The sequence below is a fragment of the Oryx dammah genome, unplaced genomic scaffold, assembly GCF_014754425.2.
Source record: "Oryx dammah isolate SB20612 unplaced genomic scaffold, SCBI_Odam_1.1 HiC_scaffold_27, whole genome shotgun sequence".
Lineage (NCBI taxonomy): Eukaryota > Metazoa > Chordata > Mammalia > Artiodactyla > Bovidae > Oryx > Oryx dammah.
The window spans coordinates 55,035,157-55,062,377 of NW_024070211.1; the positions used below are offsets into that span (position 1 = coordinate 55,035,157).

Here is a 27,221-nt window from a genome sequence, read left to right on the forward strand (position 1 = left end):
AAAGAGCCAACTCAATGGAAAAGACCCTGATGCTGGGAAAGATTGAGGGTGGGAGGAGAAAGGGGGGACAGAGGATGAGATGGTTGGATGACATCATCAACTCAGTGGACATGAATTTGAGCAAACTCCTGGAGATGGTGAAGGATAAGGAAGTCTGGCGTGCTGGGGTCCATGGAGTCACAAAGAATTAGACACAAATGAATGACTGAACAACAACAACAAGCAAATCAGTGGAAGCAATGGTTCTAGTGATGGTAGTGTTAAATCTGGGACCAGAGCCTGGCATAGAAAAAGCCCCAAATGAAATTTAGTTTCCTATTCTAAGCCTTCCCTCTACTTACAATATACCATCTAATTCTCTAACGGCTTGAATTGAACCTGAGTCAAAATAGATCATATAAGTTTACAAATGAAGACAGACATTTCAGATATGGATAAAGAATTAACAAAGTTAGGAAGTTGAAAATACAATTAAGGCATTCAAGAAACAATATACTGGATTTTTTTTTTTTTTTGCATGTTTTGCATCTGCATTTTGAGAGCTGATGATCTGTCTGAACACTAAATGTGGTAACCACTATGTAGAGGATTTTTTTTTCCCTATAGCTTTTTGATTTTGAAACAGCTTTTCTGTTAAAAACTGTCTAAAATGCTAGACTTTTCCCAAAATGTAGGAAACAACTGATAAAATACAATATTCTGCTCAGTGTTTTGACATCCTTTGCTGTTTTCTGTTTTTATTTAATTTAAAACATATTTTATGATTAAAAATAACCATGTTACACAAAGTGATAAAAAGTGTTTTTAGGAATAACAATTTTGGAAAATGCACAAAAATAAATACCAGATGGAGTAATAATCATCTAGAGAACTGACTATCGAGGAAGGTCATTTGTCTGTCGAAAAGCAATTAATGTGCAAAATAGTTTGAATAAAAACTAATTCTTGAGCAATGGTAATTAGCAAACACATATAGGAGAAAGTTTATTCTCACACATAGAACAACGAACACAAATGCAATAACTTTATGATAAAAATGTTTAAAAAATGATAAAAAAGTGATTAAATGTTAGCAAGGTCTCAATGATGTTACTAAATTCATTTGTTTTTAGTAGCATTGGGATTTGGATAGTGGAAGATGACAGAGTAGTCATATCTAGCATGCCAACTCTGACTAGTGGCTATTACTCTAAGAATTCTAAACCACATGGGGTCTTGGCAGGAAAGAGCACCAGGCTTGAACAGAAACATCTGCCATGGGTAAGGGCACAACAGCAAAAAGTAAACATAAAACATTTTCAAATTAATTGATTAAGAAGACTCCACTCCTAAACACACTTTCAACACAAGGAAGAAAGCGTATATTTATGAAGGCAGAATCACAGAATTAACTGTAATGGCCAAAAAAGGAGCAACTTCAAAAGCAAGTAGAATGGGTTAATATTATGATTTTCACCTTGATTTTTATGCATTAAAAAGTACTGTTTTAAAGATCACATACAAGGCTTTAATACTTTCCCCATATAATGTGCTCATAGTCTCCACATGAGAACTCTTCTGCCACTGAAATGTTTTGTATCATCTCCCTTCCTCATAGCATTTTTTTGTTAAGAGTTGTGATGCACTGATCCTTTTGAAAGGAAAGCCTGATATTTTATCACAGATAATTGTGTAGAAATTAAGTTTCAGGTATATGAATTTAATAAATTGGCATGTCATCAGACCAACTGTTTCATCATTCTTAAATTAGAACTAATATGACTGGAAAGAAATGACTTCCATCTTATACTTCTTTATACTGAAATTTGCTAATTAAATAAAACCTCAAACTCCTTAAGAGAAAAATATAGTTTCATGCCTTGCATTTCCTGGCTTAGCATTAAAGTAGACAAGGTTTTGGCAAAGAAATTTTTCAGAAAAATCTTCAAGAGGAAATTACAAAGGATACCGCATTTTCTATAGTTTTGTGGCAAACCAGTAAGCTGTGTACCAAGATGTGCTGAAAAAACAGAGTATTACTTTAACTTTCCAGTTATTTAACTATATTTTGTATAGGCCCTAGTATTGCAGCTGAAAATACCTATCACAATAAGTTCTTTTTTGCATTCTTCACTGTGTGTCATAACAAAAACTCTGTTCTTACAACACTCCTAATTTTTAAAAAATACTTTATTCAAGTAACACAAATAAAATTACAAAAGGTAGATTTTTTTTAAAGAATTGCTTGTAAATATGACATTTGTTTGATCAAATACTTTGCAAAGAATCAAGTGTAATGAGAGACATTGGCAAACAAGTAAGCTTTGGAGTATATAAAACATTGCCTAAATGAGCACATGCTTTGGGTTCAGCAAAAAGGTTATTTTATGTAGTTCAGGTCTTTACTGCTGTCAAAAAAGAAAGCCATGGAGCAGCAAAACTGGTCATTTAAACTGATATGTATATAATCTCTGCAGTTGTTGGTATCTAAAACTACCAGATCTCTACCTCAAAACAGGGCTCACAAAAATGTTCAAGAAATATGTGCTATGTAAGTTCCTGAATTAACTTAACCAACTGATAGAATGGGACTTCCCTGATGGCTCAAACAGTAAAAAATCTGATAGAATAAGTAACTGAAATAACTATAGAACACCTATGTGATGATAAATGATTTTGTTATGAAAAGTGAAAGTAGGTCAGTTGTGTCCAACTCTTTACGACCCCATGGACTATATAGTCTATGGAATTCTCCAGGCCAGAATACTGCAGTGGGAACCTTTCCCTTCTCCAGGGGATCTTCCCTGACTGAGGAATTGAACTGGGGTCTACCACATTGCCGGCGGATTCTTTACCAACTGAGCTATCAGGGATTTTGTTATCCTATGGTCTAATTGATGTGAGTCAATAGCCCTATTTTATAATAAACTACTCTCTAGCATATGCAATCATTCTTTAGACATTTATAAAATTACCTTTGTTCCCCCAGCCTCAACTCTGTCACTATCTTCATCATACTTTTGTGAAGGTAGAGACCAGTTTTAAAAATAATTTTAAAATATATGCTTTAGATTAAATGTAAGTAATCAATTAGACTTTATAATGACTGTGGTACAATCTCAAGTTTACATATTTTTCTCTTTCTAGACAGTATTTGTGCAACGTGACATACAAGTAACAAGCAGTGAAAATGGTTTAGGTTTTTAAAAGTTAATGAACAAATGAAGAATTTAGTTTTAGAAAGCTGCTCAAAGCTTAGAAGAAGGAATGACTATGTTGTATAACATTTGGGAAGGAAGGGAAAATCACCTTAATCTTTTTATTTGTGTGTATGTTAGCTAGGGCCTGTTGCCATAACAGCAAGACAGAATAATACGGTGGCTCCAAGGATAAATAAGGTTATTTTGCTCTCACATTACAGTCCATCCCTCCATAACAGAGGAATAGTTTTGCTCCAGATGATCATTCAGACACCTAGGGGTTTTCTAACTTGTTAATCCATAGTCCTCTGGAGCAGGATTGGCAAACTTTTTCCATGAAGGGCCAGATGGTATTTTAGGTTTGGTGGGCCATATATGGTTTCTGACACATATTCTGCCTCTTTTTATTTATTTTTAACAATGCTTTTAAAATGTAAAAACCATTCTTAGCTTACAAACAATCAAATAGGCCACAGGTCAGCTTTTGTCTGTAGGCTACAGTTTGCTGATCCCATCTTCAAGGGAATTCCCACATATTAGAAGCTCGATCAATGCCAACCCAATGTGCCAGCTTTCAGGAAGAGGAAAATAACTGAAGTGGAAGACAAGCAATTTCCTCTTAAGGAAGTGAAGCAGTTACATGTATCACTGTCAGTCATATTCTGGTGCCAAGAACTTAGCCATATGGCCAGTTAGGCACAAAATAGGCTGTCAAATGAAGTCTCTAAGTAGATTCCCAGGGACCCTGATAAGGTTCCATTACTGTATGTGTCAGCTTGGTGTTCTGGGAAGTAGACACTGAAACAGATTTAAGAGTGAAGAAGGTTTATTGGGGAAGTGAAAGATAAAATGTAGAGGAAGCAGAATTGGGCTCTAAAAGTCCTCAAACTGTGATGCAGAGCTAATAACTATGAAAGTAATGAGGAAGGGATACAGGATTGGGTAGAGAAAACCTCCAACCAAGACATAAATGTGGCAAAAATTAGGTTAACCCTATGTGCCTCTCCAGACTAAATACTGCCCATTAGAGGACTCTTATCTTGGGAAGGAATGGCAGACCCGAGAGTCCCCACCATGCTCAGTATTTGCCTGTGGCTGCACAAGAAGTTAGTCACCCAGACTTTAAAGCCAAGATGAATCTTGAAGTCACTGACAGCTGGGGGATCCCAGCTAGCTGCATGGCTTGCAGGCAGGTTCTTTCTTAAATGAAATCTGAGTTCGGTACCTACATACTTGCCTTATTATGTGGAAAGGGAAAGTGGATTTGCGAAGCACTAGCAGTTGACACAGAATATGTTCCTCATTAGTAGAAACAGAAAACAAAGAAGTATGGATTTAACCACTGGATGAATCCCACTAATCTATCAAGAAGAGGTGGTGTCATACTCCTCTGAGTTTGAGTGACATTTATAGTTTTTTTCCTTCTTTCAGACCAAAATTCATGCAGCTGATAATCAAGTCCACTGTGTTGTCAAAGGTGTGATTATTATTATTTTTTTTACAAGCTGACACTATATAGAATATGGTTTTCAGGGAGAGAGGTGGGAGAACTTTGTGTAAAGCTGTTTAATGCAGATTCTGAGCTTTTTGCTGTTTATTTTCTGAAGCTCATACGCTAAAACCAGATTCAGTTTAGGAAAAAATATTTAGATCATGTTTTGAAATACAGTGTTTTGTTAAATCTCTCTCTTATAAGAAATCAGAAAGTGTGCTTACATGTGAGTGTGTGTGTGTGTGCATGAATATAGCCAAACTTAAAAACATAAGCCTAAGTATCCATGATACTCTGTATCCTCTCACACATCATTATATAATTGACATTCCTCATTCTTGCTCTAATTATTGCCTGATCTAATGATCAAGAAGTAGAGGAAAGATATCCTTGGAAGGTTAATAAGCCATCCAGAAAATTAGATTAGCATGATCAAACCTTAATGATTATTATTTCTCATTATATTAGATCACCTGAAAAGTTTGAGGAAGAAAAAATAAATTAGCATCATTGGGCAATTATACTTGTAGTTTTCCACAGTAGATTTTACAGATGATCACGTTATGAAGTATTTTCATATCTAAAACCAGAATTTTTTAGAAATTATACTACCATTATTATAGTAATCAAAGCTCACTTATTTGATCATCATCGTAATGGAGTACTTGAGGCATTTTTCCTTTGCTAATTGACAGTTGGTCAGTTAAGAGGTGCTTTTCACAAAATCTTCCATAACCCGAAGGATTTGAATTAGCCTTTAATAAATGCCTGAGAATCTCCTACGTTCCTAAGTGTGTTTGCTAAAATTCCCAACTGCTATTTTCTACCTTCTGGTCAGGAAATGCCTTTGATCTGCTTTTCTTGCTTTTATCTATATGTCTTGAGCATTGTAACCTCACTCATCAGCACAATGACACATTATCATTTAGATATCATTTTCTGAAGCTGGATTTCTCTGAGAAAGAAACAAAATGCAAAGAGTGGGCATAGGGTCAAACTGAAGTTAGATTGGCCCATTTGGAGAATTGGGAGAGGTGACCCATGGTCAGAAGACTCAGCCTTGATCTCTATCCTCACTCACACCCTAATTACACACCTGGGCACTTCCTATGCAGACTTTTTGGCTCACTGGTTGCTCCCTGCTTACCCACATGTCCTATCACCACCTGCGGGGGGAACCCCCAGGACAGATTCCTCAATATCAACATCCAGATACACAAAATTGTTTCCTTCAGTTTCAGTCTCCCTATCACTTCCTAATAAGGTGGTAGAAGTTGGGTAGAGCAGCAGTAGCAGCAGTTGCGTAAAGGGAATCAACTGGACTAAAAAAGTACACAAACTTGCTGATTTTCAAACAAGATTGGGTGCGTTCAGGGTGGTATGTCCATAGACAGAACTTGCTAATTTTCAAATGACAGAACATGTAGTCTTGAATTATTCAAAAATGTCAAAAGATATTTTCTCACAATAGAGAGATACTTCAGAGATATTGCAGGTTCAGTTCCAGATCACTGCAATAAAGCAAGTCACATGCATTATGTGGTTTTCAAGTGTGTAAATAGTTATGCAATGTATTAAGCGTGAAATAGTATTAAGTGTAAAATCCATGTACATACCTTAACTTTTTATTACTAAAAAATGGTAGCTGTCATCTGATAATGCAGAATTGCCACAAACCTTTGATTTTGTTTTTAATGCAATGTCTGTGAAGTGCAATAAAGAGAAGCACAGCCAAACAAGGTGCACCTGATCTCCATGATAACAGGGACTTGATTTAGTTCACTGCTTTATCCCTATTACTGCGAGATAGAGTGTGTTCAGTGAATGCTACTAGCATGAATGAATGTACTACCAAAATTGGTCTATGATCACTGAATTAAAAATTCAATATCTAGTTTTACCCTCATTCCGTAATGTTATTATATTTTTAAAGCCAACATTTAAAGAAGAAATTGTGGTGATGCAGACTCCCATAGGCTTGGTTAATCTAAACCTTTCTAATAAAAGGATAGAGAAAAAGAGAACTGGGGAGAGGTGGAAAGAAGGGAGGGTAGGAGAAACAGTATACTGCTTTACTATATGTGAGGAGCTAATACGTATTACTGTTTCTCCCACCTTCCTTTCCTTTCATATCTCCCTGATTCTCTTTCTCTCTCTCATTTTATCAGAAAGGGCTTCCCTGGTGGCTCAGTAGTAAAGAATCCACCTGCCAATACAGGAGGCACAGGTTTGATTCTTGGTTTGGGAAGATCCCCTGGAGAAGGAAATGGCAAGCCACTCCAACATTCTTGCCTGGGAAATCCCCTGGACAGAGGAGCCTGGCCAGCTACAGCGCACTGGGTTGCAAAAAGAGTCAGACGTGACTTAGTGACTAAAACAACATAACAATATTGTGATAAAGAAATGTTATAATTTACACATGAATAGTAACTTTAAAAATTACCCTTTTTGTGTCTCTGCTAAGATTTATTCTTTTTCTGATTCAACAGATATTTCTTAAATGCCTTGCCATGTGCCAATTAATACATGGGTACTAGGGCATAGAGCAAAATAAAACAGCTAGTGAACCAAAACATTCATAGCCACAGAGAAACCGTAGAGGTAGTTCCTCCCATCTTTCCTTCCTTCCTCATGTACAGAATACAAAGTCAAATGTATGAAGAACAAAATGGCATCCTTAATATCTCCCAGACTATTTGATTTACTATGGAAAAGTTAGCAGTTGAAATCTCCTTTTCACCAGCTGAGGTTAGCTTCCTCAATGTGTATTTTAGAGTTTAAAATAAATATTTTGCAATTAGGGTGAAATATGTTAGTGACAGCTGCAGAAACTAAAGGCTTCTATTTATTCAGATACCCATTTATCTCCAAAATATCAGGGTAATGGCAGATGCCCAGCTTATCACTGCTTCTAGATGTGAACAGGGAATTAAGTCTCACTATGCCTTCAGTTTGCTTTAATCTCCCTCCTCAAACTGCTAGTAATGAGAGGCCTGCTGCTGTCATTTGAGAAGATAATTCTTCAGTAAGAAATTTTTAGGCACCAAAAACCAAGTCTGTTCCATTACCAATAATATACTGCTCAAGACTCCTATGTTAACATTTTTGCAATGATATATGCTAAGCGGTATGTATATATTGCTGTTGTTTTCTAGACACCATAACTAATCGCAATATATGAGGTAGGCATGCTAATCCAAACTATAAATACAACTGGTAGCTAAAGTTTTGGACAGAGGAACAGAAAATGTTCATTAAAAGCACATTTACTCTATTGTGCCTTCTTTTGTTCATCAAATCTGTTGAGCTTCAAACACAGTAACACTGGTTCTCATTATCAAAATGTTTAGCGAATAAATTAGAAGATAGCTATGTTTTGAGCACTTGAGATAGAGTAAGGATACAAAGTTTTATTAATTAAAAATTTCTGTTTGGTTTATTTATAATCAAGGGACATTATCTACAAAAGTGACACACATCATCATATCATACATGCAGGGATCATGGTAAGACAGTCTCTCCATTTTCATTGGAAGATGAAAATGAGAGTCATGCCATATCTTAGTTTTGTAAGCTGGAAGACTCTAAAACAAAAGTAGACTCGTGAGAGTCTCTTGGACAGCAAGGAGATCAAACCAGTCAATCCTAAAGGAAATCAGTCCTGAATATTCATTGGAAGGACTGATGCTGAAGCTCCAATATTTTGGCCTCCTGATGAGAAGAGCCGACTCACTGGAAAAGACCGTGAAGCTGGGAAAGATTGAAGGCATTAAAGAAGGGGATGACAGAGAATGAGATGGTTGGATGGCATCGCTGATTAAATGGATATAAGTTTGAGCAACTCAGGGAGTTGGTGATGGACAGGGAAGCCTGGCGTGCTGCAGTCCATGGGGTTGCAAAGAGTCAGACATGACTGAGCGACTGAACTGAACTGAACTGAAAACAAAAGTACTGAATTGGGAAGATCGATTCATGAATACTATCATATGCCGTTCTTGAATTATAGCTGTCTAGAGCACTGCTATCCAATAGAACGTTCCATCCGGAGGAAAATGTTCTGTATTCTCCCTGTCCATACAGTAATCACTCGCCGTGTGTTTCTTTGAATTTCTTGAACTGTCGCTAGTGCAACTGAGAAACTGGATCTGGGGGAGCCTGGTAGGCTGCTGTCTCTGGGGTCGCACAGAGTCGGACATGACTGAAGCGACTTAGCAGCAGCAGCAGCAGCAAGGTAAATTTATATAACTGAAAGTAGCTACTGGCTACTATATTGGACCACACAGTTCTAAAGCATTTGATATCTAATTTTTAAAAGACATTTTTTTGCAAAGTATAAAATAGAGTTTTTCATAAAATATTAACCAAAATATATAAAATAAATCTAGTTGCATCATCATGTCGATGAATATTTAAAGATCGCCCCACCTAAGTGGATTTCTATGTTGCAATAAAATTCCTCAAAGAAATTTAGAGATAAAACCCAGGACACTTCCAGATTTCTTACAGCCACCTTGTCTTCAGCATTTCAAGGTTTGGGGATTTGTGATTTAACATGTTAAAATTAAATATAATCTCTTCTTGGGCAAGTTAAACATTCTCAGAACTAGTAGCAGAAACTAAAAACAAGTTGAGACTCAGGTTTGCATATGCTACACCAAGTGACATTAACTTCTCTACTGGCTTATTAGAAAAAAAAGATTTGATGTCTGAAAGCAAAGACATGAGATTACTATAGGCTCCCCCTCTTTTCACCAGCCAACTGTTTGATTTATTTGATGAGTGATCTCAGACGACCCTTTCAGGCACTGAACCATCAGAGAGTTATGTTGCTGGGTGATAAGAAACCTTCAGAGATACCTAAATCTTCTTTTAGCACTGGGAGTTTTATCTGTTCTGGAATAAGGAACCTTTTTATGTATGATGTTTCTATCTGGATAGTTATGGGAATATCCAGAAAAGATGCACAGCCTTAAATCAAATCCATATTGACAAGGACCTTGAAACTGCATGAAATTTATCAAAAATATGTGAGCCAACACCTTATTTTCATATGATTTTTATATTTTGTGTCTCAGAGTTCAAAGGAGTGGCTAAATGTATTATACATTGAGAAGTCCATTAATCTTTTAATTAGCATTTGTTTTCCTGTATCTTCCTTAGAGACAAACGAACAAATGAGGAATGTACTTAATTTGATCTCTGGAGTAATTATAGATATGGATATTGTATCATTTAACAGAGACACTAAACAAACTAGTAGGTTTTTTAATGTACCTTGCTATGCACTGAGAATGCAACTGGCTTCTCAATTTTATTGAAGTTGTTGAACTGAATTTTATTTCTAATTTAATGTATCTACTGATCATATATGAAGAGTCATGGGTTTTTTTAGTAGGAGTTAAGTCCAAGTAATTTGTAAAAAAAAAAAAAAGTTGAAATCCTTCCCAGTTACACTAAAACTGATGTGAAACCTGCTTTCAAAAACATATACTATACAAGTGACACTCTTGGCTGTCCCATCCACAGTTCTCTCTCAATATGCAACAGTTTTTCCCTCAGGAGACTTCATTGTTTACAGTATATTCACCTTGCCCTGTGACTCCACCAGATGTAGTTGGCGTATAATAGAAGCTGTCTTTAAAACGCATCCTCCCATTTGAAAATTCTTCACCCGAGTATTTTTTCCATTCCTTTGCACTAGCCCATCTGTACACAAACAAATCACTGCCTCAGCCATCTGACCCTCTTGAGAGTAAAGCTAAGGTACATTTTTTTTTTCCAAATCCCTTTTAGGCAAAGGAATGTAATTAACAACCTTTCTCTGTGACCTGCTTGTCAAGCTGTGTGAGAACAGAAGAGGAAGGAGACCGTTGTCATGAAAGACAGCCCGTTTCTAAGGAATTTAACAACCCAGCAAAAGTCCTCTTCATTTTGATACCTGTATTTGTGCTGATGGAAAGTAGTTCTGTATGGAGGTGTTTTTTTCCTCAAAAATGAATACGATGCAGTAAAGACAGGATTTGTCCTTACGTACTACCTCCAAATTTAGGAGTATTTTGAAAGAAATGGTGTTTAGTGCCTTGTTTCCCCACCCCCTTCTCCTCCATTTAAAAATTCTGTCGATCCTAGTGCTTGTACAGCTATATAATTCCATAAGAACGGTGCTTGAGATACACAGAAAAAAAAGCAATTGATTGTAGAGACAAAATTAGTGGCTACATATCAATATTTCACAAAACTTTAAGTATTTCTTTTCATTAACATTTTCTTTGAATCACACTACATGTTTTTCAAGGAAAGAGCCTTCTATTCATTTTATCTGATCTAAAAATACAAATATGCATGAAAAAATCTAAGTGGCACTGGGGAAAATTGAAAGTAACAGTACAGAATGTTGTGTGGGTATGAATTGGCGGGGCAGGAAGTAGAATGTGTTCTGAGATAGGAAAAAATATGTTCTTCCATTTAGGGATACCCTGAATCAGTCACAATCTGACCTTCACATCAAGGGGCTTTAAGGCATGAAAAGCATGCATTTTAAAATACCAATAATTACTGGAAAATTGTACCGATATGCTCTGAGAAAGTAAAATTAAGTCTATTTAAGGATACAAGAACTTAGTATATTCTTACAGTTTTTGATAGTTATTACCAATATTAACTTTAGTATCTAGTGAAAGACTAAGATTAAATTCTCTTAAAGGTTTCAGTAATTTTCTCTTGTCTTCCTAGTGACAGAGTAACACTCCTTCAAACCATATCTATTGCAGCTCTACTTTCCCACATTAGACCATACATTTTTGGCTTCATACTGTCATTTTCAGACTACCGTCAGGGCAGCCTGGCACTGTCATTCAATAAACTGCCTCTTAATCAAAATCAGGCTATTTGCTGATACCATCTTTTCCCCATACTTTTGGTATAAGCTGCTGAACTCCCTATTACTGCCATTTTTTCTCAATGATTCAGCACCTGGTTTATTTTCATATATTCTATTCCAGGGTAGCCATCAGTAGTTGGGTACTTGGGAGTTGCTGGTGAGTTCCAGCAATAAACAGATTGCATCCATGCCTCTTAACCACATTCCCTGACATATTCCAGTTATGGTAGGTTATGCAAGGTTGTAATAGTAACAAATATCCCCCAAACTTAGTGACTTCAAAGGATCCAGGTTCATTTCTCATATTTACTGCATGTTCACTGTTGGTTGGCTGTGCGAGATGCTATTTGGGGGCAGCTGGCTCTGCCTACTGCAGTCATACAGGGACCTGGACACATGAAGCAGCTATCTTAAGCATTGATTTTCTACCTGCACCCAATTTACCAGTAAACCTTGCCAGTACTTTCTCAAAATTGTATGCTGCGTCTGACCACTGTTTACTATGCTTATGTGATAGCCTCCTTTTTTGGCTCCCTTTCCTGCACAACTTAGGTACCCTTCAGTAGTAGGGAAGGTCACTAACCAACAGTTAAATCCTCTAGTCTGAACCGACTCATGACACTTACATTCAGCAACTTATTAGCCAGAACTAGTTACATAGCCTGTTCAACCACACGCCATCCAAAAAAATGCAATCTTGCCCTGTGCATGAGCATTTTAATGCCCAACATTAATAGTTACCAAAGGTGTATCTGATACTTCTTCTCCAAACTGACCCCATGATTCCCCAGTCTCCTAACTTCAGTTTAGCCGTCTAGAAAGGTAGTCACACATTGTTATTACCTAGAACTACAACAATACAAAGATCTGGAATTCTGAAATTCCCCTCTCTGACCATTAATTTCTGTCATCTCTGAAGCACTGGGCTAAGAATGAATATCAAAGCAAATGAGACACATGAGTTGACACTGAAGAATTCTCAGGACAGTGGAAGAATCAGGAAACCTCTATATACAACCTCTATGATACGAGACTTCTGAAAACATGTGGGACACGGACCAAGGGCCCAACACAGCCCAAGAATGAAGGAAGAGGGTGAAAGATCAGGACGCCTTCCTAAATGGTGTGATGCTACAGCAGAATCTTCAAATTGGAATCAGAATTAGCCATAGACATGCCATTCTAGACAGTGGTAACAGCACATGTAATGCTCAGAAAAATGAAAAGTAGCTATCAACATAAAGGAGCATGCCAGGGGTGCTAGAGATGAAGGTGGAGAGATAGGATGGGGGCAAATCATGAAAGACTGTGAAAACAATGATAAAGACCGTGGATTTTTATCCTGAAGGTATAGGGAAACTTTGAACTAAATAAAACTTGTGTTTTTAAAGTGTCATTCAAGTTTGCTTGTTGACCAATATTTCATAGTCACTTGATATACTTCATTGACTCAATTAAATGAACAACAGCAATGCTTTACAAAAGTATGATTTTGATTTTGTTATTAATTCCATAAATTAAATCCACAATGTTATAAATAATACAAATGTTTTGATCTTTTAAAATGTTTCTTTCTTGGATTTATTACATTCATCAATATGTTTTTACTTATTCACAAAATTGACTCATACTTTTATGCTTGAGAATTTTAGCATGTATGTCCTTCAACAGTGTATTTTTTTTAAAATAAACATTAAGAAGAATAGGCTGTAGTCCCTGTTAAGCCTTATTTTTTTATGTTTTAGCCTGACCAACAAATTTACCAAAAACTTGAAGAAACTTTTCCTCAAATTTCCAAGAACAAGGAAATTAATATATTTCCAATTATCTTACAATTCAGGTGTAGGGTGTTTAAAAATGAAAGGTCCATGGATCTTACAATTCAGGTGTAAGATGTTAAAAAATGAAAGGTCCATGAATCTTGATGAAACTGTAAATAAAAGTGATTTGAGTTTAAAAACTCAGAGTTTAGGAAATTGGTCTCATTATGAGATTCCAAATAAAGCATTATTAATTTTTAAAAATTTATGTCCTTCCATTTATTTCTGGATATCCTTGGCGATCTAATGGTGATAAACATTTCTCTAAAATCTCATACAATTTTAAAAAATCTAGATGTCTTTTTCATAATTATTCATTCTTTCCACTTTACAGTTTTAGATTGAGTTCATGGTTCTGTAAGAAGTCATATTGATTAGATTGAAGTCAATTTCTAACCTATTCCAGCACTTCAGCTTTCTTAGGCCATTTTGTGGGTTGGGTTTGGTTTTGTCTTTTCTTTTTTTCCATTTTATGGAAGATGTTCATGTCTTCTTTTATACTTCAGGTTGGATCATTTTGACCTTTTTATTCTTACTTTTAACTATACATTTTTCATTGCTTTCTTTTGCTTATGTTAATTCAAAATAAGGTAGGTGAACGTGCTTTTTCAGTGCACCTGAGTGTAGTAGGGCCTTCCTGGCATGACTGCTAGTGGGGCTGATTCTGAGATGGAGCATCAAAAGAAAGGTCTTCAAGAGTGCTAGGAAACAGGCCATATGTTACAGATTTGAAACCAGAGCTAGAGAGACAGCTGTAGACTGGAAAAGGAAATCACAAGAGTCACTGAATTCCACCAACCAGAGCCAATAGGCAGAGGGCACTTGGAGAGATAAAGCAGGGGTCTCTCAATATAAAACAAGCAGGGGTGGAAAAGGGAGTGTAGCTATATGCAACTCAAGATTGAAACTAAGCATCAACACTGAATCCCAGCCCTGACATTCTTCCCATTATTTTGGCTATTGTAAGTCCAAAAACTAGGGACTGGACCTTTAATAGCAAAAATAGGCTGGAAATGTTATAGACAATTCAGAAAAAAATATTGCTATAAGTACCAATTCTATGAAATGCCTTGACCTCTTAAAATTGGCTTCATTATTACTGCTGCTCTTTTATTTAATTGGCATATTTATATCAATAAGTTATATATTTAAACAAGCCTTGATCTTTATAAATTTTATTCTTAAGTCTCATTTAGACTTAGAAATTAGACTTAGATGAATATGTTTTTCAGGCTTTACAGTGAAAGCCGATGCCCATAACAGGCAGGTCGAAAAGTAAAACGTAAAGTTCTTATTTTATTCTATCTTCAACAATAATAAAGAAATGATCATTTTAGTGCTTTCTTTGTTTTAAGATGAACAGAGCCCAGAGCTCCTCGAGCAATTTCTGAGGCTATGTTTCTGAGACTTCTCATCCACTTCTTACCTGCTCCCCCCTCAATCCTTTTACCCTATTATTTGAGAAACCAAATGAGGATGTTTTGGTACAGAACTTTTTCTACAAGTCTCTCAATATTTTTATTCCTCTATTTTGTTACATTGTTTTATGATTCATATTTTCCTACTCCCTTACAGTATCACTGTAAGGCCACTCACAAGAGCCAAAAATTCATGTTTGTGATGCCCAGGCTTGAACTTCCTTCAAAGAACCTTCTTACTTGGGATAAACAATGACTTAACTTCAACTTTAACACTTTTTTAGTATTAACACCTTAGGGTGGCAGAGCAACTTAGAGGGTGCAAAGCATTTTCACACCTTCTCACCACCACCTGTGAGCTAAGCAGGGCAGGCATCTCATTTTATGAGCAAGAAATCTGGGGATCAAGAAGGAACTTGGGTAAACCAAATCCAGCTCTCATAGCATTAGGCCTAAATTTTGTCTATCACATAACTGCCTTTAGATGACTTCATATCATTTTCAACTTTAAATGGCATGTAAGATTTTCATTTTAATACAATACATGGGAAATATATTTAAGAGAGGCAAGTTTGCAAGTTCAGAGATCAGGTAGTTAGAAGTTTAGGCAAGTATGATGAGGATCTGAGCTAGTACTGTGGTGATAGAATGGGAAAATAGGAAAGAAACATGACAGATAGGTTGCTACTAGATTGTAGAGTCCCTCTACTGAAACAAATATTAAGCAAATTAAAGTTGACTGTATTGACAATCTAGTCTTTATCTGATGATTCAAATGAAACTTTCTGTGTCACAAAATGTCTTTAAGTTATCAATACCAAAAGTCATGTACCAATGACATACAGAAGTGTAAGTTAATAAAGCTATATCTTTGTTCATCAGAGATTTACTATTTCGAAGAGTTAAACACAAATGAGTGTTAAAAATGATTTACGAAGACTTGGTCTTTCTTCATTCACATTCAGTTCAGTTCAGTTCAGTCACTCAGTTGTGTCCAACTCTTTGCAACCCCATGAATTGCAGCACGCCAGGGCCCCCTGTCCATCACCAACTCCTGGAGTTCTCTCAGACTCACATCCATCGAGTCAGTGATGCCATCCAACCATCTCAGCCTCTGTTGTCCCTTCTCCTCCTGCCCCCATTCCCTCCCAGCATCAGGATTTTTTCCAATGAGTCAACTCTTCACATGAGGTGGCCAAAGTACTGGAGTTTCAGCTTTAGCATCATTCCTTCCAAAGAACACCCAGGACTGATCTCCTTTAGAATGGACTGGTTGTATCTCCTTGCAGTCCAAGGGACTCTCAAGAGTCTTCTCCAATATCACAGTTCAAAAGCATCAATTCTTTGATGCTTAGCTTTCTTCACAGTCCAACTCTCACATCCATACGTGACTACTGGAAAAACCTTAGCCTTGACTAGACGGACCTTTGTTGGCAAAGTAATGTCATTCACATTTACTCCCTTATATTTCACATTTTGTCTCTTCCTATCATGTCCTCTCAACTGATGACCTTTCTTTTGAGTACAAATGCAATACAGGCAATAAATGCAATCAGAAGAGATCTATTTAATCCTCCTCTTTTCAGTGTCACCTCCTGCCTACATCTGTAGATAACTTCCATGAGCCAGGAGACGTATTTTTATTTCTAAGACCAAACATTACACCCATGTGTAAACCCATCCCTTCTTAAGGACATTGCTTCGTGCTTAGGCCCTTTCTCCTCTCCATAAATTTGTTCCTTTCTGTTCCATCATTGTTCTCAGTCTGACAATGATGCTTCCACTTCCTCCTTTCATTACAAAAATCCCTTTCTTGATCCCAAGGCCTTTTCTAACTAATGCCTGATTCTCTGTTTTCCTCATCAGCAAATCTGTGCAAAAAAGTGCCAAGTACATTTACTGTTTCCACTTACTAACTCTTAGTCTCACCTGCTGCTGCTGCTGCTGCTACGTTGCTTCAGTCGTGTCCTACTCTGTGCGACCCATAGATGGCAGCCCATCAAGCTCCCCCATCCCTGGGATTCTCCAGGCAAGAACACTGGAGTGGGTTGCCATTTCCTTCTCCAATGCATGAAAGTGAAAAGTGAAAGTGAAGTCGCTCAGTCGTGCCCGACTCTTAATGACCCCATGGACTGCAGCCTACCAGGCTCCTCCGCCCATGGGATTTTCCAGGCAAGAGTACTGGAGTGGGTTGCCATTGCCTTCTCCATAGTCTCACCTAACGTCCTCTAATTGGAATTTGGTACCCGCTATGCTTTACAGTAGCTCATTCAGCCCAAGTCAATGTTCATCACTTACCAATAAAATATAAATTTCACACCTTTGAGGCATTTAATAAGGAAAATTTTAATTATTTGTATTAATTTACATAAAATGATACAAATTAATCATACTGAGTATAATAAAAGCATCTTTGGTTGTAATTATGATATGATTGATGCAATAAGAGCTTCATGAAGCCTGGCATGGTGACATGCTCTGATGAATTCTGCCATGCCTGATAATAAGCTTAATAAGCTTTCTTCATTTCTTGTTTCCTTCTTTCCATCCTTCCTTCTCTCATTCTCCTTTCTTTACTTCATTCTCTTTCTTTATTTTCTAGTCAACTGAGTGTCTTTAGTTCTAATTCAGGGCTAAGTGAAATCAGTCAGACTTAAATGATGACAATAGAACTATGCCTCAACATAGTAACGTTGTATTAATGTCTTAAATTATTTTCAGTTGTGGAGAAGATAAATTATATGTGATTTCTAAAGAATCCTTGTCAAGCTCTAGCAAACTAGCTTAATTATGAAAAATTAGATTTTCTGTAATGATCTCTTCTTTTGAGTGTTTAATATAAAATTACATTTGCTCAGTCATGAACTTGGTTCTTTTAAACCATTTTGTGTAAGTGTAATTTCAACCTTCTTTTAGTTTTTTGGCATTTAAATCACTTATTAAAAATTATCAGTAGATTTGTACTTCTTTTAATTAAAAAGAAGCAAAGATAATGAATTTCCTTCCCCAAATCTGAATACATCTTACTGTGTTATGGCCCTGATACCCACACAGAATTAATCTGTGCTAGTTCTGTAAACAGGAGACCAAAATGTTGCTCCTCTTGTTTCAGTATTTCAATAATATGATAACTGTGCACTTATTATTCATATGACAATATCAACACATTACAATATGAATAAAAAGAAAGTATTTCTTTTTTTTTCTTTATAGACATTTAGGTTTCTAGGGAAATGTTGGAAAATGTAAAAAAGAACATGACTATGGCTCATAAACAACAGCTTAGAATTGTCTGAGCCTCTAGGAACTGTCAGCAGCTTCCATCATTTAAATTCAACTTACATGTGGGAGAGGCAAGTGAGAGGTAAAACTGCCATACAAAAAGCAAAACAGACAAAACTGTACAAATTAAAAATGGAATGGAGGGTTTTGATTTGTTTCTATTCTTTAAGAGCAATTTTTCCTTCATTGGAGGATAAACTCAAAAGTTCAGCTTTTTGGTGATAATGAGATAGAAATTTATGCAAGTAATTCAGAAAGAAAAATCACTGTTTACAATTTGATAAAGTAATTTTAGTTACAACAGATAACATTGAATGGCATCACTGACAAATCCTTTATCTATGTAAATAACGTGGAAAAATTACATGCCTACCAAGGCATGATAACTTTGTCATCTATTTAAAAAACAAAAACAAAAAGCACTGACTACTAGATTAATATTGACTCTAAAATACAAAGAAAAAATGCATTCTAAATTTTGAAAACTTCAGATTAAGACCTACCTAAAATGTGTGTGATTTTTTTTAACTTTTTAATAATTTAAATGGGTGTAGAACCAGTATCTATGAATCATATTTAAGCTTAGAAATCTCACTCTTTCTATTGATGCATTATGATTGTTTCAGGGACCCCTTACTTTATTTCAGACTTGATACACATGGAGGTTTCTATTTATGCATATTTATACTATGTATTTTGTGGGTTTTTGTTTTTTTTTAGCTGAAGTACAGTTGATTTACAATTTTCAGGTGTACAAAAAGTGATTCAGTTATATATATATATATATATATACACTGTTTTTCAGATTATTTCTGATCATCGGTTATTGTAAGATATTGAATATAGTTCCCTGTGCTACACAATAGGTCCTTGTTGTTTATCTATTTTATATGTAGTAGTTTTTATATCTCTTAGTCCCAAATTTCTAATTTATCCCTCCCGCCTTACCTCTTTGGTAATCATGAGTTTGTTTTCTATGTCTCTGGGTCTATTTCTGTTTTCTCCATACCCTCTCCAGCATCTGTTAACTTGTAGATTTTTTGATGATGGCCATTCTGACCAGAGTAAAGGTAAATAAAACTCATTGTAGTTTTGATTTGCATTTCTCTAATAGTTAGTGATATCTGTTTGTCATCTTTGGAGACATTTCTATTTAGGTCTTCTGCCGACTTTCTGATTGGGTTGCGTGGCCTTTGTTGTTGTTGTTATTGAACTGTGTAAGTTTTTGTATATTTTGGATATTAGTGTCTTGCAAACAATTTCTATCATTCTGTAGATTGTCTTTTTGTTTTGTTTATGGCTTCCTTTACTGTGTTTATTAGCTTTAATGTGTATACTATGGCTAATTTAAGTGGGACAAATTATATATCTGTCAAAGTGATGTACTAGAGTCAAATGGAGAAGAAAGTGGGAAGAGTGCATAGACTGGGATAAAAGAGATATTATTTGCCCACAAAGCTCCATCTAGTCTAGGCTATGATTTTCCCAGTGGTCATATATGTATGTGAGAGTTGAACTGTGAAGAAATCTGAGAGCCGAAGAATTGATGCTTTTGAACTGTGGCGCTGGAGAAGACTCTTGCAAGTCCCTTGGACTGCAAGGAGATCCAACCAGTCCATCCTAAAGGAGACCAGTCCTGGGTGTTCACTGGAAGGACTGATGCTGAAGCTGAAACTCCAGTACTTTGGCCACCTCATGCGAAGAGTTGACTCATTGGAAAAGACCCTGATGCTGGGAGGGATTGGAGGCAGGAGGAGAAGGGACAACAGAGGATGAGATGGTTGGATGGCATCACTGACTCAATGGACGTGAGTTTGAGTGAACTCTGGGAGTTGGTGATGGACAGGGAGGCCTGGCGTGCTGCAGTTCATGGGGTCACAAAGTGTCGGACACGACTGAGCAACTTAACTAAACTGAACTGAAAAGCAGATATAAATTGTACAGTAATGCTCCCAAAATCTGAGGTGTGGAAAATGATATGAAAAATGTTGCCTTAGAATTTATTGATAACATTAACTCAGGTCATATTAGCCATCTTTCACTAGGTAAAGCTATGGTTACAAATGACCTCACAACCTCAGGCTTATAACATCAGTGAGTGGCATAATTCTTGCTCCCATGGCTATGGTCAATCCTGGTCTTGCTCTATTTATCTTCTCATTCAAGGACTGGTTGAAGAAACTGCTCCTATTCTGGAATATGCCTTTTTTATGCAAAGGGGACAAGCAACAAAGTAGAAATTCACATGTTGGCTTTCATACAGATTCTCACTTCTACTGACACTTCAACAACAAAAGGAAGTCATAAACCTATGAGTGATGTCATGGAACTTCCAAATCATATGGCCATGGAGAGGAATGTATAGTCCTTTTATAGGCAAAATAATTCAGTCTACAATAAGTGCCATATGCCTATAATGTCTTCCATGGGGAATGTAAGACTATAGATAGGTCTTCAAAAGTGGAGATGTAAATCAGAAGTCAAATAATCATTTAACGATGACAGGCAGGAGTCTCCATTAGCACTGACATTTCTGGCTTTTTGCCTATGAAATTAGACTAAGATGGATGTTTAAAGTGAAACTAATTTTTAAAAGGAACATGAGTTGCTGTAGTACAGGTAAAAGTATGATATATGATAATAAGAATGCAAAAGATAAACTATGATAAACGTATAATTATAAAGTTGGAAAAATGTTCATGAAGTAATAGATTACAATTTAAAGTTGTGTATTGCAAACATTAAAGCAGACACCAATACAATAACCAAAAAATATAACAAACTAATTATTAGAAGAGGTAAGATGAAATAAATACCATAAAATATTTGCTTCACCAGAAAAAAAAAAAAAAGACAGAAAAAGGAACAGAGGAATACAAAAAGATTGGCTAAATATGAATCAAACATCACATTGGTAGACTTAAAACCAAACATTTCAGTAATTACAGTAAAGGAAAGGGACTAAATACCCTGAGTAAATGCAGACGTATTCAGACTATATAGAAAAGCAAGATCCAACTGTATGTTGTTTACAGGGAACACACTTTAAACATAAATGAATGAACATATTAAAAGTTAAAAAAAATAATAATGATAATAATAAGTGAAAGAAAGCTGGTATGTTTCTCTGAATATCAGAACAAAGTAGACTTCAAGATGAATAGAGTGACCAGAGAGTAAAAGAGGGCATTTCATAATGCTAAACAGTCACTCATTAAAGAAGACGTAGACTATTAAATGTTTACACACCCAATATCAGAGCTCCTAAATATAAGATGAAACAAAAGAACAAAAGAGAAATGGAAACAATTTTACTGTCACCAGTAGAGATTTTAACACGCCTTTCTCAGTAATAGAACAATTAAGCAAAAAAATCAAAAGAATTATGGATGATTTGGACCATCAACTTAAGCTAATTAATATTTATAGAAAATCACTCCCTGTAAGAGATTACAAATCCTAAGATGCACATGGAATAGTCAAAAAGACAGATCATATTCTGGGCCATAAAACAAGTTTAAATAAATTTCAAAGGATTTAAATTAAACAGAATATTTTCTCTAACCATGATGGATAAATCACTCTGGTTGGATTTTTTTAGTATATATATAACATCTTGAACACCAGACATAGACTTGTCAAACTCCAGAGAGATTTATTTCAAAGCCTGGACAATCAGGCTGAGCTCTTTTCAGTACTTCAGACTTTTCAGCACTTCAAAACAATTTATTCTTGTAGCTCACACAATTCTACTTTTTGTTTCAACTCTCATCCAGGTTGATCATTTGATTGAATTTTGCATTGAGGGGATGGGGGTTGGGTAAAAAGATCTAAAAGTCTTCCTACCTAACTCTAAAATCCTTTGAATTTAATGAAACCCTATATTATGCTTGTTATTTTTCATTTAATTTTAAGACCTGGAGTGACTCTTTTCTACATTTCTCTGTGTCCTTAAGACCACACAACTCTTTTATATATTTTAAATGATTCTCAATGAATTTTGGATATTTAAGTTAAAGATAAATAAAAATAATATACCTTTGAAAACTCAGAAATATTTGGAGGTTAAAAAATGCACTACTAAATAATCCATGGGTCTAAGAAGAAATCTCAAAGGATATTACAATTTATATTTTTCATGAAAATAGTCTTTAGAAGAAAATGTACAGATGTAAATACCTGTATTAGAAAATAAGAATGGTATAAAATCAAGCACTTCTTCCATTTTAAGAAACTAGAAAATAAATTAAACTCTAAGTTTATAGCATAAAGAAAATAATAAAAATGAGAAGGAAGCAATAAAACAGACTAGAGTGGGTCTTATCCTTTCTCCAGCGGATCTTCCCAACCCAGGAACTGAACCAGGGTTTCCTGTATTGCAGGCAGATTCTTTACCAACTGAGCTATGAGTGTGTGTATATATATGTGTTAGTCACTCAGTTGTGGCTGACTCTTTGTGACTCCATCGGCTGTAGCCTGCCAGGTTCCTCCATCCATGGAATTCTTCAGGCAAGAATACCGGAGTTGCCATTTCCTTCTCCAGAGCCATGAGGGAAACCTGAAAATTCTTATATAAACAATGAAATAATAATCTTCCCCAAAGGCTTTCATAGAATAGAGGAAGTGGGAATACTTCCCGACTCATATCATGAGGCCATTTTAATCCTAATACTAAAACAAAACAAGAACAATACAAGAAAAGAAAATTACAGCCTGCATGTCTTGTGAACCACAGACACAAAAATGCTCACCAAAATACAAGCGAAAGAAATCCAGCAGTATATGCAAAAACGTTATATACCATGATCAAGTTTGACTTAGCCTCAAATGTAAGCTTGGTTTAACCTATGGAAATCAATCAATATATTTCAACACATTGACAGATCAAGAGAGAAAAATCATGTCCACATGGGAAGAACAAAGAATCTTAATCTCTGCTTCACATCATGCGCAAAATCCAATTTTAGATAGATCACAAACTTAAACATAAAGTTTAAAAATTAATTCACATAGAGAATAGAATAAAGCACAGAAGAATATCATATGAGTTTTGAATAGAAGACTTTTTAGAAATAACACAGAAAAGACAAATCATAAAAATAAAAAATAATTTCATCAAAATAAAATGTCTGCACATCTACAAAGAAAAAAAAATTAAAGAAAATAGACTGGGAAAATATGTCCCAATACATTGTATTTGACTAAATCTGTACTCAAAATATATTAAAAATTTCTGCAACTCAAGAATAAAACAAAAAAATATTGAATCAAACACCAAGTTAGGAGATTTAAAACCAAACACGTTAATAATTACAGTAAGTAAATGGACTAAATACCCTGATTAAATGCAGAAATATTCAGACTAGATTAAAAAAAAGCGAGATCTGGATTTCTCTGGTGGTCCAGTGGTTGAGAATTCTCCTGCCAAAGCAGGGAACATGGGTTTGATTCCCAGTCCAGGAAGACTCCACTTGCTGTGGGGCAACTAAGCCCATGCACCACAACTACTGAGCCCGAACTGTAGGGCCCATGAGCCACAACTACTGAAGCGTGAGCACCGTAGAGCCTGTGTCCTGCAACAAGAGAAGCCACTGCAATGAGAAGCCTCTGCACTGCAATTAGAGGAACACCCACTCACCACAACTAGAGAACGTCCACGCTCAGCAAGGATACCCAGCACAGTCAAAATTAACAATAAATAAAATTGTTAGAAAGTGAGGTTCTCCTTTATGTTGTTTACAGGAAACACACTTTAAGCATAAGCTAACAAACAGGTTGAAAGTTAAAAAAAAATGATAGAAACAATAAGCAAACGAAAGCTGGTGTGGCTATCTGAATATCAGAATCCCACTGTGAGGTATTCATCTGAGAGAAGTAACTCATGTACACAAAATGTCTTTTACAAGAATATTTATAACAGCTTTATTCATAAATAGTTATTGTTTCCAGCCAGTGACTGAAAACAAGCAGACGTCCTTGGACAAAAAAATGGAAAAATAAACAGTGGTATATTCACTCAACTGAATACCAAGTAACAAAAAGAAATAAACTACTGATATGGGCAACTACCTGAATTCATCTTAAAACTATGATGTCAACTGGTAGAAGCTGAACACAATAATTACATAGTGTATGATTCCTTTGATGTGATATTCCAAAATAGTCCATCTGTGGTGACAGATCAGATTACTGATTGGCTTATATAGAAAGACAGAACAGTGGTAGAGAGATGGCTGAAAAGGCAGCAAAATCAAACTTTCTGGAATGATTGAGTTGGTCCTTGGCATGTGTTCCTCAATATTGATTGAAAGACATGAGCATTTCACTGAATGTAAAATTTATTGAAATTTTGAATCAAATAAATGACATTGAATAACTGTGTTTGAACATTAATATTTCATGTTTTCAGAAATAGTATAACATAGTGTGCTCACTTCAGCAGCACATATACTAAAATTGGAATGATAAAGAGATTAGCATGACCCTTGTGCCTGTGAAAAATTCCATATTTTTTAGAAGAGTGGGATGGGGAGAGAAGTTCAAGAGGGAGGAGGCATATGTATACCTATGACTGATTCAAGTTGATGTATGGCAGAAACCAACATAATATTGTAATTATCCTCCAATTAAAAAAATTTTTTTTTAAAGCTTGAAATTCTGATTTAAAGAATCAAAAAAAAGAAATAGTATAAGTTTGAAATTTATAAGAGGCACAGAGGCATTATAGTGAGTTCATAAGAGAACTGGACTAATAGGTGGGTACATCCACTGTGAGAAGCTGAGTGGGGCCAGAACAGGGTCATGATAAAGGAATTTTGGTAACAATTTCCAGATGAAACCATGAGGGCAGGGAGAATTTAGGAGAGAGGTAATTTGATCATCCCTTATAATGTTCCAATCCAGAATACTCTTATAGTAATTAATTAAATCAGTTATGACTATAGCATAGCATATTGAAGTCGCTCAGTCTTGTCCGACTCTTTGCGACCCCATGGACTGTAGCCTACCAGGCTCCTCCATCCATGGGATTTTCCAGGCAAGAGTACTGGAATGGGTTGCCATTTCCTTCTCCAGGGGATCTTCCCTACCCAGGGATCCAACCCAGGTCTCCTGCATTGTAGGCAGACACTTTACTGTCTGAGCCACGAGGGTAGGGTAGCATATATAAAATATTAAAAACCATAAAATGGCCTTCCCTGATGATTCAGTTGGCAAAGAATCCACCTGCAATGCAGGAGTTTGCCTGCAGCAATCAGGAATAGGAGACCAGGCTTCGATCCCTGGGTCAGGAAGATCTTCTGGAAGAGGAAATGGCAACCCACTCCAGTATTCTTGCCTGGAAAATCCCATGGACACAGGAGCCTGGTGGGCTACAGTCCATGGGGTCGCAAAGAGTTGGACACAATTTAGCAACTAAACCACACAGTTATATAAAATATGCTTTCAGGAGCTCCACCTCCCTTACTCCTCATATTTCCCTCAATCATGTGCTGAAACCTAACCTTTTGTAGAATGTGTGCTGTGTTTATTCACTTCAGTTGTGTCTGACTCTTTGTGACCCCATGGACCACAGCCTGCCAGTCTCCTCTCTCCATGGGATTCTCTAGGCAAGAATACTAGAGTGGGTTGCCATTCCCTCCTCCAGTGTTTTATAGAATAAAGGGAAATAATTCTTTTACTTTACAACTCAAAAGGTTTAAAATACAGATGTATGGTTAAAATAATACTTTAGTATAAATGAATCTCATTCCTGCATACTCAGCAAATGAGTGCAAATAAACATCTGAATGCAGAGTTCCAAAGAATAGCAAGAAGAGATAAAAAAAAAGCCTTCTTCCGCAATCAGTGCAAAGAAATAGAGGAAAACAACAGAATGAGAAAGACTAGAGATCTCTTCAAGAAAATTAGAGATATCAAGGGAACGTTTCATGCAAAGATGGGCTTGATAAAGGACAGAAATGGTAATGGACCTAACAGAAGCAGAAGATATTAAGAAGAGATGGCAAGAATACACAGAAGAACTGTACAAAAAGGATCTTCACAACCCGGATAATCATGATGGTGTGATCACTCATCTAGAACCAGACCTCTTGGAATGTGAAGTCAAGTGGGCCTTAGAAAGCATCACTACGAACAAAGCTAGTGAAGGTGATGGAATTCCAATTGAGCTGTTTCAAATCCTGAAAGATGATGCTGTCAAAGTGCTGCACTCAATATGCAAATTTGGAAAACTCAGCAGTGGCCACAGAACTGGAAAAGGTCAGTTTTCATTCCAATCCCAAAGAAAGGCAATGCCAAAGAATGCTCAAACTACCGCACATCTCACACGCTAGTAAAGTAATGCTCAAAATTCTCCAAGCCAGGCTTCAGCAGTATGTGAACCGTGAACTTCCTGATGTTCAAGCTGGTTTTAGAAAAGGCAGAAGAACCAGAGATCAAATTGCCAACATCCGCTGGATCATGGAAAAAGCAAGAGAGTTCCAGAAAAACATCTATTTCTGCTTTATTGACTATGCCAAAGCCTTTGACTGTGTAGATCACAATAAACTGTGGAAAATTCTGAAAGAGATGGGAATACCAGAGCACCTGACCTGCCTCTTGAGAAACCTGTATGCAGGTCAGGAAGCAATAGTTAGAACTGAACACGGAACAACAGACTGGTTCCAAATAGGAAAAGGAGTACGTCAAGGCTGTCTATTGTCACCCTGCTTATTTAACTTCTATGCAGAGTCCATCATGAGAAACGCTGGACTGGAAGAAACACAAGCTGGACTCAAGATTGCCGGGAGAAATATCAGTAACCTCAGATATGCAGATGACACCACCCTTATGGCAGAAAGTGAAGAGCAACTAAAAAGCCTCTTGATGAAAGTGAAAGAGGAGAGTGAAAAAGTCGGCTTAAAGCTCAACATTGAGAAAAGTAAGATCATGGCATCTGATACCATTACTTCATGGGAAATAGATGGGGAAACAATGGAAACAGTGTCAGACTTTATTTTGGGGGGCTCCAAAATCACTGCAGATGGTGACTGCAGCCATGAAATTAAAAGATGCTTACTCCTTAGAAGAAAAGTTATGACCAACCTAGATAGCATATTCAAAAGCAGAGATATTACTTTGCCGACTAAGGTCCGTCTAGTCAAGGCTATG

The 27,221-nt window shown here is 36.3% G+C and overlaps 1 protein-coding gene and 1 pseudogene across 1 annotated transcript in view; both read left to right on the forward strand.

Annotated features, from left to right (window-relative positions):
- TMEFF2 (transmembrane protein with EGF like and two follistatin like domains 2) overlaps positions 1-27,221 on the forward strand; it is a 282,818-nt gene that overhangs the window by 127,473 nt on the left and 128,124 nt on the right. The gene's annotated exons all lie outside the window — the stretch shown is intronic.
- Positions 24,498-24,584, forward strand: LOC120855188 (annotated as a pseudogene).